This window comes from Phyllobates terribilis, unplaced genomic scaffold (genome assembly GCF_046119375.1).
Source record: "Phyllobates terribilis strain yellow unplaced genomic scaffold, ASM4611937v1 Scaffold_122__1_contigs__length_5177241, whole genome shotgun sequence".
NCBI classification, from domain to species: Eukaryota; Metazoa; Chordata; class Amphibia; order Anura; family Dendrobatidae; genus Phyllobates; species Phyllobates terribilis.
In genome coordinates this window covers 1,173,610-1,186,938 of record NW_027362882.1, presented here as the reverse complement: position 1 = coordinate 1,186,938, position 13,329 = coordinate 1,173,610, and the positions used below count along the sequence as shown (strand labels likewise).

Below are 13,329 nucleotides of genomic sequence, written 5' to 3'. Positions count from 1 at the left end.
CGAGCCTAACCCTAACCCTAGCCTAACCGTAGCCCAACCCTAACCCTAGCCTAACCCTAACCCTAGCCCAACCCTAACCATAGCCCAACCATAACCTTAACCCTAGCCCAACCCTAACCCTAGCGCAACCCTAACCCTAACCCTAGCCCGACCGTAACCCCAGCTCAACCTTAACCCTAGAGGTTTTTTTTTGCGCCGTTTTTTACACCCGGTGCCAATCGCCGCGGCACCGCTTGTGTGTGGGCGCGATCACAGTATGAAGTAATAGTACGTCCCTGGCCCAATAAGCCCATGGCACAAGGACGTACTATTACCACATACGTCAGAAAGGGGTTAAAATCTGAAATGTTGGCCTACTGAAATGTATGTTCAGTAAATGCACTCAATACTTGGTCGGGGCTCCTTTTGCATCAATTACTGTATCAATGTGTTGTGGCATGGAGGCGATCAGCCTGTGGCACTGGTGAGGTGTTATGAAAGCCCAGGTTGCTTTGATAGCAGCCTTCAGCTCGTCTGCATTGTCGGTCTGGTGTCTCTCATCTTCCTCTTGACAATACCCCATAGATTCTCTGTGGGGTTAAGGTCAGGCGAGTTTGCTGGCCAATCAAGTACAGTGATACTGTTGTTTTTAAACCAGGTACTGGTACTTTTGGCAGCGTGGACAGGTGCCAAGTCCTGCTGGAGAATGACATTTCCATCTCCAAAAAGCTTGTTGGCAGAAGGAAGCATGAAGTGCTCTAAAATTTCCTGGTAGACGGCTGCACTGACTTTGGTCTTGATAAAACACTTCACACTAGACGTCAAGCAGCTTGGATTGTGTGCCCCTCCACTCTTCCTGCAGACTCTGGGACCTTGATTTCCAAATGAAATGCAAAATGCACTTTGCATTACTTAATGTGTCAATGACTGTCTTCTGGACATCTGTCAAGTCAACAGTCTTCCTCATGATTGTGGAGCCTACTGAAACAGTCTAAAGGACCTTTTTAAACTCTTAGGAAGTATGTGCCCACGATGCAGAAATGAAGCAGAAAATTTCTGCAGCATTTCTACATCTCCCTGGCAGAAAAAACGCATGCAGATTGTGCATGCATTTTTCCTGCAGAATACATGCGGAATACATGCGGATTCACATGCGTTTCCGCATGCAGATTGACAAGCGCTTTCCAGGCGATTAGCATCATTTGGAAAGTGCTTGTCAACTAAGTCACACTATATAAATCCATGCAAACAGCATGGATTTATATAGTGTGACCGTAAAACAATGCTTAAAATAAAGCTATACTCTCCCCCGATGCCCCGGCGTGTGCTGCAGCGCTCGTTCCTGTCTGGTTCCTGACTGCCGGCATATCGGGAGACACAGCGGTGAAGGGCCTGCGGTCACATGACTGTGACGTCACCGAAGGTCCTTCAGCGCTGCCGGCATGCAGAGAGAGCCGTCGGAAAGGTGAATATAAACTTTATTTGTTATTTTATTCTTTTTTTCACAGGTACAATGGTACCCAGGTCTGGATGAGAGTCTTCTCTCCTCCAGAACTGGGTACCATACGCACATTGAAACGCATATTATCCGTGTGTACAAATGTACAGATTATATGCGTCTCAATGCAAGTCAATGGGGGCAATTCCGCTGCGCTTCCGCAAAATTAATGAACATGCTGCGCATTTATGAGCGCTGCAGAAACGCTGCGGAAAAATCCACAGCATATGCATTGACATTGCGGAATGCCATTGGGGACCATGGGGTGCGGATTACCAAGCGTTTTTGATGCGTTTCCGCTGCGAAAACGCATGAAAAACGCATCGTGGGCACGCAGCCTTAGGAAGTATTTGCAGGTGTTTTTGTTAATTATTCTAATTTACTGAGATAATGACTTTCATGTTGTCATTGGCTGTAAGCCATAATCATCAAATTTAACAAATATAAACACTTGAATAGATCACTCTGTTTGTAATGACTATATAATATGAGTTTCACTTTTTGTATTGAAGAACTAAAATAAATTAACTTTTTGATGATATTCTAATTTAGTGAGATGCACCTGTATGTAGGATGACAATAATATCAGTCAGACATCCACTATAAACCTGTCTACTTTGGGCAAAGGGGATAACACTCTTATAGATGCAGCTGTTGAGGTATCAAAAACTCCCTCTTGCTCTTGTCTAGCGCCCCCTGGCTGTAGCCCTCATTAATAAGACCTTTTAGCTCACTCATGAACCCCTCTAATGGGTTACTAGATAGCTTTTTGTAACCCATCCCCTCACTTAGGAATGATTGGCACAGCAATAAGTAATTCTCAGTATTATTATTATTATTATTTATAGCACCATTAACCCCTTAAGGAACGAGCCACTTTGTAGGTTAATGACTATGCCAATGTTTTCAATTCTGACCACTGTCATTTTATGAGGTAATTACTCTGTAACGCTTCAACGGATCCCCCTGATTCTGAGAAAGTTTTTTCGTGACATATTGTACTTCATGATAGTGGTACAATGTCTTCGATAACTCTCGTGTTTATTTGTGAAAAAAAATGGAAATTTGGCGAAAATTTTGAAAGTTTTGCAATTTTCAATATTTGAATTGTTCTGCCCTGAAATCAGAGATATATTGTACACAAAATAGTCAATAAATAACATTTCCCACATGTCTACTTTACATCAGCACAAATTTGGAACAATTTTTTTTTTGTTAGGGAGCTACAAGGGTTAAAAGCTGACCAGCAATTTCTCATTTTTCCAACAAAATATACCAAACCATTTTTTTTAGGGACCACATCACATTTGAAGTGACTTTGAGGTGTCTATATGACAGAAAATACCCCAAAGTGACACCACTCTAAAATCTGCACCCCTCAAGGAACTCACAACCACATTCAAGAAGTGTATTAACCCTTCAGGTGCTTCACAGTATCTGAAGAAATGAAGAAGAAAAAAAATAACATTTAACTTTTTTTCACAAAATATTAAATTTAGACGAAATTTTTTTTATTTTCACAAGAGAAACATATAAAAATGGACCACAAAATGTATTGTGCAATTTCTTCTGAGCATGCTGATACCAAATATGTGTCAGAAAACCACTGTTTGGCCACACGGCAGAGTTTTGAAGTGAAGGAGCGCCATTTGACTTTTTGAATTTCAAATTTGCTGGAATAATCAGCGAACGCCATGTTGCGTTTGGAGAGCCCCTGATGTGCCTAAACAGTGGAAACCCCCGACAAGTGACCCCATTTTGGAAACTAGACCCCTCAATGAACTTATCTAGGTGTGTGATGAGCACTTATTGCTCTTCCCAGCCCCATCATTCCTCTCCCCAAGCCCCATCATTGCTCTCCCCAGTCCCATCAGCCCCATTATTGCTCTTCCCAGACCCATCAGCCCTATAATTCCTCTCCCCAGCCCCATCATTGTTCTCCCAAGCCCCATCAGCCCCATAATTGCTCTCCCCAGCCCCATCAGCCCCATTATTGCTCTTCCCAGCCCCATTATTGCTCTCCCTGGCCCCATCCGCCCCATCATTTCTCTCCCTGGCCCCATCAGCCCCATTATTGCTCTTCCCAGCCCCATCATTCCTCTCCCCAGCCCCATTATTGCTCTCCCCAGCCCCATTATTGCTCTCTCCAGCCCCATTATTGCTCTCCCCAGCCTCATCATCCCATCATTCCTCTCCCCAGCCCCATCAACTCCATTATTCCTCTCCCCAGCCCCATCAGCCCCATTATTGCTCAACCCAGCCCCACCATCCCATCATTGCTCTCCCCAGCCCTACCATCCCTATCATTGCTCTCCCCAGCCCTATCATTCCTCTCCCCAGCCCCCTTCATTGCTCTACCTAGCCCCACCATCCCATTATTCCTCTCTCCAGCCCCATCAACCCCATTATTCCTCTCCCCAGTCCCATCATTCCTCTCCCCAGCCCCATTATTGCTCTTCCCAGCCCCATCAGTCTCATTATTCCTCTCCCCAGCCCCATCATTCCTCTCCCCAGCCCCATCAGCCCCATTATTGCTCTCCCCAGCCCCATCATCCCCATTTATTCCTCTCCCCAGCAGCCCTCTCCCCAGCCCCAATATTTCTCTCCCCAGCCCCATCAGCCTCATTATTGCTCTTCCCAGCACCATCATTCCTCTCCCCAGCCCCATCAGCCCCATTATTGCTCTCACCAGCCCCACCATCCCACCATTGCTCTCCCTCCACCTCCCCTCCCCACCATTTCAGTAAAAAAACAAAAAAAAAAACAACAAATTACCTCAGCTCGCTCCCCTTCAGCATCCTCCTGGTTGCCGGCAGCTTTCTTCCTGACCAAGGCGTGCGCTGCATGATGACATCATCAAGCTGCGTGCGCCTGGGTCAGGGAGCAAGCAGAGGACGAACCCTCCAGCTCCGCTGCTATTCTCCTCACTGACCGCCACGTGCAGGGAGCAGCTGCACCTTGTGGGCCCCTTGGTGCAGCTGCATGGTGGGGACCCGGCACAGCTTCACCGGCAGCGGTATGTTCACCCCTGGACTGCTATGGGGCCCCCCCCCGGCTCACGGGCCCCATAGCAGTCGCATGGTCTGCCGCCATTGGCGGTACGCCACTGACCACTACATTAAAAGGGAGTGGAAACCTGATGTAATGGAGGGTGGCAGAAACCAAATTGCCTGCTACGTGTCTCTGCTCCACTTGGCTCCTACATTAGTATTTTGCTACATCTACCCCAAAATAGGGTGATATTTCCTATAATCTGCCGTCCTTGTATAATACGGGGTTATCTAGGACTTTGATATATCAGGGGGCTTCTTACACTCGGCACCCCACTGATCCATTGTTTGCAGCTCACATGGCACCCAAAAGTGAACAGTGTATGGAGTCAGGACACCACGTAGTGGCCATTCTCAGGTACTACAGCTCAGCTCCCATTGAAGTAAATAAGAGCAGAGCTGCAGAACCTGATAACGGTCTTTACACAATGTACAGAGCTTAGGTGTTCCACCTCCGTATACTGTGTACACCCAGCTGCCGGGGGAGCTGCTGCGGACCTCCACCCATCCAAAGGATAAGTCATCAATATCTAAGTCTTGGACAACCCCTTTAACATATGGAGAGCTTAAGATAACACATATAATGTGTTTGCAAAATTAATGTTTATGATATAATTTCCCAATAATATCACCTCAAATCTTTGTGATCCAATGGTCACTGACTTGACACAGTGACGTGATCTTTTCAAGATAGTCATCTGGTGAAATAATTGTACCCAAAATCATAGGTTCAAGATATTCCTTTACTACAGATTTGTCAGGAATTTCAGATTGATTTACAATAGTAATCTCCGTTCTCCATATTCCTAAAGGAATAATGCGAAAAATTAGATGGGATCATACAATTGGAGCTGATCTTCAGAACCCGACAGTGACTAGTGACCAGCGTGCTGGAGCGGTGTGGATCCGCTCCGAACACCATCTGGCCACCGCTGCATACAGCAGATAGTTGGTGATGCCAGTTGTTGGGACTTCCACCGATCTGACATTGATAACCAGTGCGGGGATTAGGTCATTAATGTTACAGTAGCAGAAAACCACTTTAACTGCAAATACTGAACAAAAAATGTCATCATCTCAACATCCAAGTCCAATTTTACTGATTTTGTTTCCCCCAGAAGTAATGAAACACCCTGATAGTTAGTTTTGGCGTATGGCACAACAAATCAGAGTGGCCGACAATACAGCGCAGAGTGGTTACGTTTCGCAGCCTATGATCCACCAGATCCATGTATAAGGCATTACTGCATCATGGAAGCCATAGACAGAAAGTACCTTAATCAGCTTTGGAGAGGACAGCACAGCCTTGTATGGGACTGTAGGGGACGTCATTATGACAGATACATTGTATTCCTGCTCAGGTCTCTGGTTAAACACCTCCATGTGTTAAAGCAACAGGAAGCTCAACCTGTGCAGGACATGAACATTAGTTATAATTTATATAGAGAGGCAAATATACCGAAAGTGTTAATAAAATGGGAAACTACTTAGTGCTCGATAGGGATCCACCACTCTAATAGAAATTGGTCTGGAAAATACCAGTAACGCGGTGTCCATCATAACAGAGAAACACCACGCTATTTGCACTGCCTACTATACACAAGGCAGGTAGTAGAATGAACTATAAACCAGTTCAAGACCAGATTATTTCTGATCATCACCAGGCATATGTTTTCTTTTTCGTACATGGGATTTTAAGATCTTTAAAAATGTCTCTGGTTCAGTCATCCAAATAACGTTTGCCTTCATTTTGTCATTACTGAATTCCCCTGTAACTGGGGCTTATATGCCAGGCCAAGTTACAGGGGAATTCAGTAATAAAACATGACAAAATTCAACTTCCTGCAAACTGTTGAGTCAATCTGGGGCTAACCTAGCAATGCATGCTGCCAGCAACCGGTACTCACATGATCATCGTCATTGCTTCCTAAACTATACGCACAGCACTTGTTTAGGAAACAATCAGGAAGGCAGAGGTGGTAATAAACCATTTCTGACTTCTCTATGGGAAGTCCAGAAGGCTCATGTGTACATGTACATGTGTATTGATGAGGATATGAGGATTCAGATCTACACAATACTGTACCGATAACAATCCTGGCTATGGAATTGCAGGATAATATGTCACAAACATATCTGGATAAGCTGGAGGTTTGGGCCGAGAAGTGACAGATGTGATTTAACAATGAAAAATACATTTTCTCTAGTCAGACTCCATATGGAACATGGTGCACAGATTTAGCCACCAGTGTGCAAAAAAGACAAAGCCGAGGTCTAGCACGTACAAGGTGGGAAATTAAAGTAAAGATGGAATAGGTGGACTGCAATACAAGGAAAGAGTAATACAATTAATTATGAGTTAAAATTATTAATTATTATTAAATTATTAGTTAAAAAGAAATGCTAAGGAGTGACCTAGTGTAGTATATTCAGTACCGTATCTATAACAAAAGGGCCAAGACCAGGATTCTTTACTGTAAGAGTGTGAGACTGTGCAACTCTCTGCGTGATACAATGCTGAATTTACTAGGGGACTAGATACCATTCGTGAGTGTAATATACAAGTGGTTAACATATTACCAAGATGAACTGTTGAGCCAGTGGTTTGTTCTGCCAAAAATTGGCCTTTATCTTGTAACGTTTTTTTGCTTTCCTCCTGATCATTGTTACAGAAGAATTTTCTGAGCTGAAGATGTTTTTTTACAGCCTTACACACTAAATCAATAATTAAACTTTCACAAATGACCCCTTTTCAGAAATTAAAATTATTGAAATGTCTATCTAATGCTCAATTAATCGGCCAGTAGGTGATAAATGTGCCCTTATGATCACTGTAGGACACATTAATGCCTGCATGGTATATTTTCATCATAAGTATAGGAAATGACTGAAATAAAATATATAGTGATATAAAATAAGTCAGATAATGGCAGTAGAAGACGCACCTCCAGCCAGCACCCAGAGCTGCACTGCTGTCTGTAACGGGTCTGGGAGGCGGAACCTCTGAGCAACTATACAAGGGGGCGGTCCTTGTAAGGAAGCGGGTGGCGCCCAGGGAAGACGGGCAGGTAGTCACAGCAAGTGACAGGGACAGTCTCTGGGTAAACGGGCAGGTGGTCACGGCAAGTGACCGGGACAGTCTCTGGGTAAACGGGCAGGTGGTCACGGCAAGTGACCGGGACAGTCTCTGGGTTAACGGGCAGGGATCACAGCAAGTGACCGGGACAGTCTCTTGACAGGCGGGTGGTCACGGCAAGTGACGGCAGAGCCTCCAGGTAGGCTAGCAGGCTGGTAGCAGGTGGACGCTCCCAGGTGAGCGAGCAAGAGTCTCTGGACAGGCAGGTGGTCACAGCACGTGACGGCGGAGCCTCCAGGTAGGCTAGCAGGCAGGTAGCAGGTGAGCGCTCCCAGGTGAGCGGGAAAGAGTCTCTGGACAGGCAGGTGGTCACAGCACGTGACGGCGGAGCCTCCAGGTAGGCTAGCAGGCAGGTAGCAGATGTGCGCTCCCAGGTGAGCGGGCAGACGGATCCATAGACAGACTGGCAGGGCTGGTAGGCAGACTGTCGGACTGCAGGAATAGCAGCAGGTAGACAAGAGTCAGGCAGGTATCAGACAGGAAACTGGCAGGTAACTGGCAGGTAACTGGAAACAGGACCTGAGGGCTGAAGCAGAGTGATGAACTGTGCTACAACATTGCTCGGGCACCTCCATTTTGGAGGAGGTGCCTTATATATGGTGAAGTCCTCCGGCCATTGGCCGGGGACTCTTTAGGACGGCGCGTGCGGCCCCTTTAAGAGAGGGGGAGCGCGCGCCCTAAGCACCGTGGCCGGGAAGCAGCGAGCGCTGCCAGCAGAGCGGGAGGAAGACGCCGGGCACGGAGCGGAGAGGTGAGGGGAACAGTGTCCCTGCCTAGCAGGAGTCATTGACCAACTCTTGAAAGACGGCAGGAGCGTTACAGAGACCGAAGGGTATTACAAGGTACTCATAGTGGCCATCCCGGGTGTTGAATGCCGTCTTCCACTCATCCCCCTGACGGATACGGACCAGGTTATACGCCCCACGGAGATCCAGTTTGGTGAAGATTCTAGCTCCCCTCAGGCGGTCAAATAATTCAGGAATGAGCGGGAGGGGGTATTTATTCTTCACTGTAATCTGTTTAAGGCCTCTATAATCTATACATGGACGGAGTGAGCCGTCCTTCTTTTTGACGAAGAAGAAGCCTGCTCCCGCCGGGGAGGTAGATTTCCGGATAAATCCCCGGGCAAGATTCTCCTCAATATATTCAGACATGGACCGGGTCTCTGCTGCGGACAAAGGGTAGATACGCCCACGGGGAGGAGTAGAGCCGGGTATCAGGTCGATTGGACAGTCGTATGGTCTATGAGGGGGTAATGTCTCTGCTTCTTTTTTATTGAAGACATCCGCATAAGACCAATAGGGAACCGGTAGACCGGGTAGATTGACTGGGGTAGGAGAAGGACGAGCAGGATGAACGGGAACTAGACAAGTCTTATGGCAGTCCTGTCCCCAGCGAAGGACTTCTCCGGTCTGCCAGTCAAGCACGGGTGCATGTTTCTGGAGCCAAGGTAGGCCCAGCAAGAGTGCGTGAGAGAGTCCAGGCAGAACATGAAAGGAGATGCTCTCAGAATGCAGCATTCCCACCTGCAGAGTTATGGATTCGGTGATGAGTTGGATGGGATGTGGTAAAAGGCCCCCATCCACGGCGGCGACAGATAAAGGTACAGCCAGAGGTTTGGTGGGAATGCGGTACTTCTCTACCAGGGATTAAGAGATGAGATTACCAGCAGCTCCTGAGTCAAGTTAAGCCAGTTCGAAATAGCGGTTCTCTCCGCAGGTGATAGAGACTGACAGCATCAGGGATGGAGAGGGTTTACTTTTGTCTAGGGCGACCTCCCTGAGCGACCCTAGACACAGGCGTTTCCCGACCTCTCAGGGCAGGAACGGATCCGGTGCTCCTTACTGCCACAGTAGAAGCAGCTCCCCTCGGCACGGCGAGAGTCTTGACGGGTTTTGACCATCTTGGTCAGGTCGACCTGCATAGCCTCAGGTGAGTGTGCCGGGGGAGTAACGGAGGGAATGACGGGTTTCTGGAAGGTGGGGGCTAGATGTGGAAACCTCCTCTAACGGGTGACCTCTTTGGCGCGCTCCTGGAACCTGATGTCAATCCGGGTGGCAAGTGGTATTAAGTCGTCGAGAGTGGTAGGAATGTCCCGACCGGCGAGTTAATCTTTAATACGGCCGGACAGACCCTCCCAGAAGACAGACACCAGAGCGTCGTTATCCCAGGCCAGCTCTGAAGCAAGGGTACGGAACCGTATGGCATATTGGCCCACGGTGAGATTTCCTTGGCGGAGGCGTAGCAGAGGCGATGCGGATGAGGTCTTCCGTCCGGGTTCGTCGAAGACTTTCTGGAAAGCCGTGAGAAAGGCTGGCAGGTCGGACACCAGGGGGTCTCCTCTCTCCCATAGAGGATTTAGCCAAGCCAGTGCCTCCCCCGTGAGATGGGACATGATGAAGGCAACTTTGACCCGGTCGGAGATAAACTGGTGGGACAGGAGTTCAAAGTGCAGGGTGCACTGGTTTATGAAGCCCCGAGCTTGAGCGGGGTCGCCTCCGAAGCGAGGAGGTGCAGAAAGCCGGGGTCTGGGGCAGGATACCATGGTATTGGTAGGCAGCGGCGCTGCCGGGTTGCGAGTGATGACACTAGCGGTGGTTGCTGGTGGAGCAGTCAGAGTGTCCAGGCGAGAGTTGACATTCCGCAGGTGACCCAGGATGGACTCCTGTTGGGACCTCTGACGGGACAGTTCATGACATAGGTCTGAGAGCGAGGGAGCTTGGGTGCCACCGGGTTCCATGGCCTGAGCAAACTGTAACGGGTCTGGGAGGCGGAACCTCTGAGCAACTATACAAGGGGGCGGTCCTTGTAAGGAAGCGGGTGGCGCCCAGGGAAGACGGGCAGGTAGTCACAGCAAGTGACAGGGACAGTCTCTGGGTAAACGGGCAGGTGGTCACGGCAAGTGACCGGGACAGTCTCTGGGTAAACGGGCAGGTGGTCACGGCAAGTGACCGGGACAGTCTCTGGGTTAACGGGCAGGGATCACAGCAAGTGACCGGGACAGTCTCTTGACAGGCGGGTGGTCACGGCAAGTGACGGCAGAGCCTCCAGGTAGGCTAGCAGGCTGGTAGCAGGTGGACGCTCCCAGGTGAGCGAGCAAGAGTCTCTGGACAGGCAGGTGGTCACAGCACGTGACGGCGGAGCCTCCAGGTAGGCTAGCAGGCAGGTAGCAGGTGAGCGCTCCCAGGTGAGCGGGAAAGAGTCTCTGGACAGGCAGGTGGTCACAGCACGTGACGGCGGAGCCTCCAGGTAGGCTAGCAGGCAGGTAGCAGATGTGCGCTCCCAGGTGAGCGGGCAGACGGATCCATAGACAGACTGGCAGGGCTGGTAGGCAGACTGTCGGACCGCAGGAATAGCAGCAGGTAGACAAGAGTCAGGCAGGTATCAGACAGGAAACTGGCAGGTAACTGGCAGGTAACTGGCAGGTAACTGGAAACGGGACCTGGGGGCTGAAGCAGAGTGATGAACTGTGCTACAACATTGCTCGGGCACCTCCATTTTGGAGGAGGTGCCTTATATATGGTGAAGTCCTCCGGCCATTGGCCGGGGACTCTTTAGGACGGCGTGCGCGGCCCCTTTAAGAGAGGGGGAGCGCGCGCTGTAAGCACCGTGGCCGGGAAGCACCGCGCGCTGCCAGCAGAGCGGGAGGAAGACGCCGGGCACGGAGCGGAGAGGTGAGGGGAACAGCGTCCCTGCCTAGCAGGAGGCAGGGACGCCGACGCTACACTGTCCCAACTAACAGACACACTTGAATAGTCCAAGGTCAGCTTTTCCAGCGCACTCTTCAAATTGCTGTATTCGGATTGGTCAACTGGAAACATTCCTGGAACAGAAAGTTAAAAGAAACCATTAGGGTATGTTCCCACAATATTCTGAAGTGGATTCTGCTCCAAAAACCACATTTAGGGGATGTTCACACTGAGTTTTTTGACTGCTTCAGAAAACGAAGGGGCCGATTCATCCAGCAGTTTACGTTCGTTTTCTAGTGTAAAATTGCTTAAAATTTTGTGGGTTTTTTCTCCCATCTAGGACCACTTTGCCAAGTTTTTGAACGGTGGTCAGAACTCAACTGGGAGTGGGTATGGCCACTCAATAAATGCACATAAAAAAATCCACATCAAAATACTGTGTGTGAACTTACCCCAAGCCTGGAATCTGCCAGATAAAGCACCCCATAATATGAACATAATGCACAGCAATGTCAAAGCAACATGGCTGTGCACATCTTTTGTCTTATGTCTTTTAACCACTTTAGGATTCGGAAACTGAAGTGGTTAAAATAAGGAACAGGTTCATTCTTTGAGCGTTTTCGCTAGGAAGCCGCCTGCTCTCTATAGTTACCAGTATAAAGTGAAAAAGCTGCAAAGCCGCTGGAAAGGACACCTCAGGAAAACAACCGTCGAGGTCTTCCTGAAGCGGCTTTGTCTGGAAAATCTCGGTGGCGGTGCCGAAATCTAAGAGAAGCAGTGTGCACATAGCTTAAAATGGTTTTCCAAAAACTCAGGAAACAGCAGGAAAGATGTTCAATTCAAAATCCCTATTCTCTCCTCTTTGTTCCACCCTTGGCTCCATCACTATTGCTCCAGTAGTCCGCACTGGTCTCCGCTTACTTCCTGCAGACTTTCCGTACATCATTCATGTGTCTAAGGTACTCGCATCAGCAGTGAAGCCGACATCTCCAGCATATGACCTTTAAGGCTCCCGATTATCTTAAAGAGTAACCCTCATTTTAATTGTTATTTCATGAATCAATAGTACACATGAAATTAAACAACTTTATAATTTTCTTCATTCTCTGCTAAAATGTATCATTCATTATGAAATTCTGAGGTAAAATCTGTATTCAGTGAAGACACTTTCCCATTACTGAGATAGGAGATGGCAGCTGCTACTGATACAATTCTATGTGGGCAGGAAGAGGGAGGAGCTTGAGACAGCTTTTCCCCCTTATCAGTAGCAGTTGCCATCTCCTATCTCAGTAATGGGAAAGTCTGTGTTCACTGAATACAAATTTAAAACCTCAGAATTGAGACTTGATGATGACTGATCAATTTTAGCAAATAAAGAAGCAAATTTCTTTGATAAGATATATTACAAAGTTTCTTATTTTCATGTAAACTATTCATTTATGAAATAAAAATTAAAACGATGGATACACTTTAACCCCTTTACCGCCGAGGGTGGTTTGCACGTTAATGACCAGGCCAATTTTTACAATTCTGACCACTGTCACTTTATGAGGTAATTACTCTGGAACGCTTCAACGGATCCCCCTGATGCTGAGATTGTTTTTTCATGACATATTGTACTTCATGATAGTGGTAAAATTTCTTCGATATAACTTGCGTTTATTTGTGAAAAAAATAGAATTAGACTTACCGGTAATTCGGTTTCTAATAACCCACCACGACAGCACCAAAGGAGGATGTCACCCCTCCCTAATAGGGACAGGAAACACAAAGAGGTGAAATAGCCCCTCCCTCATCCTCCCTCCAGTGTTTTTATAAAGGACCACACAAGTATGGATGCTTCAAATTATATTTATTCAAATTAAATGATTGGCTAACCAAGCCTGGGAGGGAATTACCAGTGCTGTCGTGGTGGGTTATTAGAAACCAAATTACCAGTAAGTCTACTTCTATTTTCTCCAATAACCTCCCACGACA

General features: G+C 47.8%; 1 pseudogene; it reads right to left on the bottom strand.

The window, feature by feature from the left end:
- Window positions 1-5,160: 5,160 nt before the first annotated feature.
- LOC141201656 (cingulin-like) overlaps window positions 5,161-13,329 on the bottom strand; it is a 150,815-nt pseudogene continuing 142,646 nt past the window's right edge.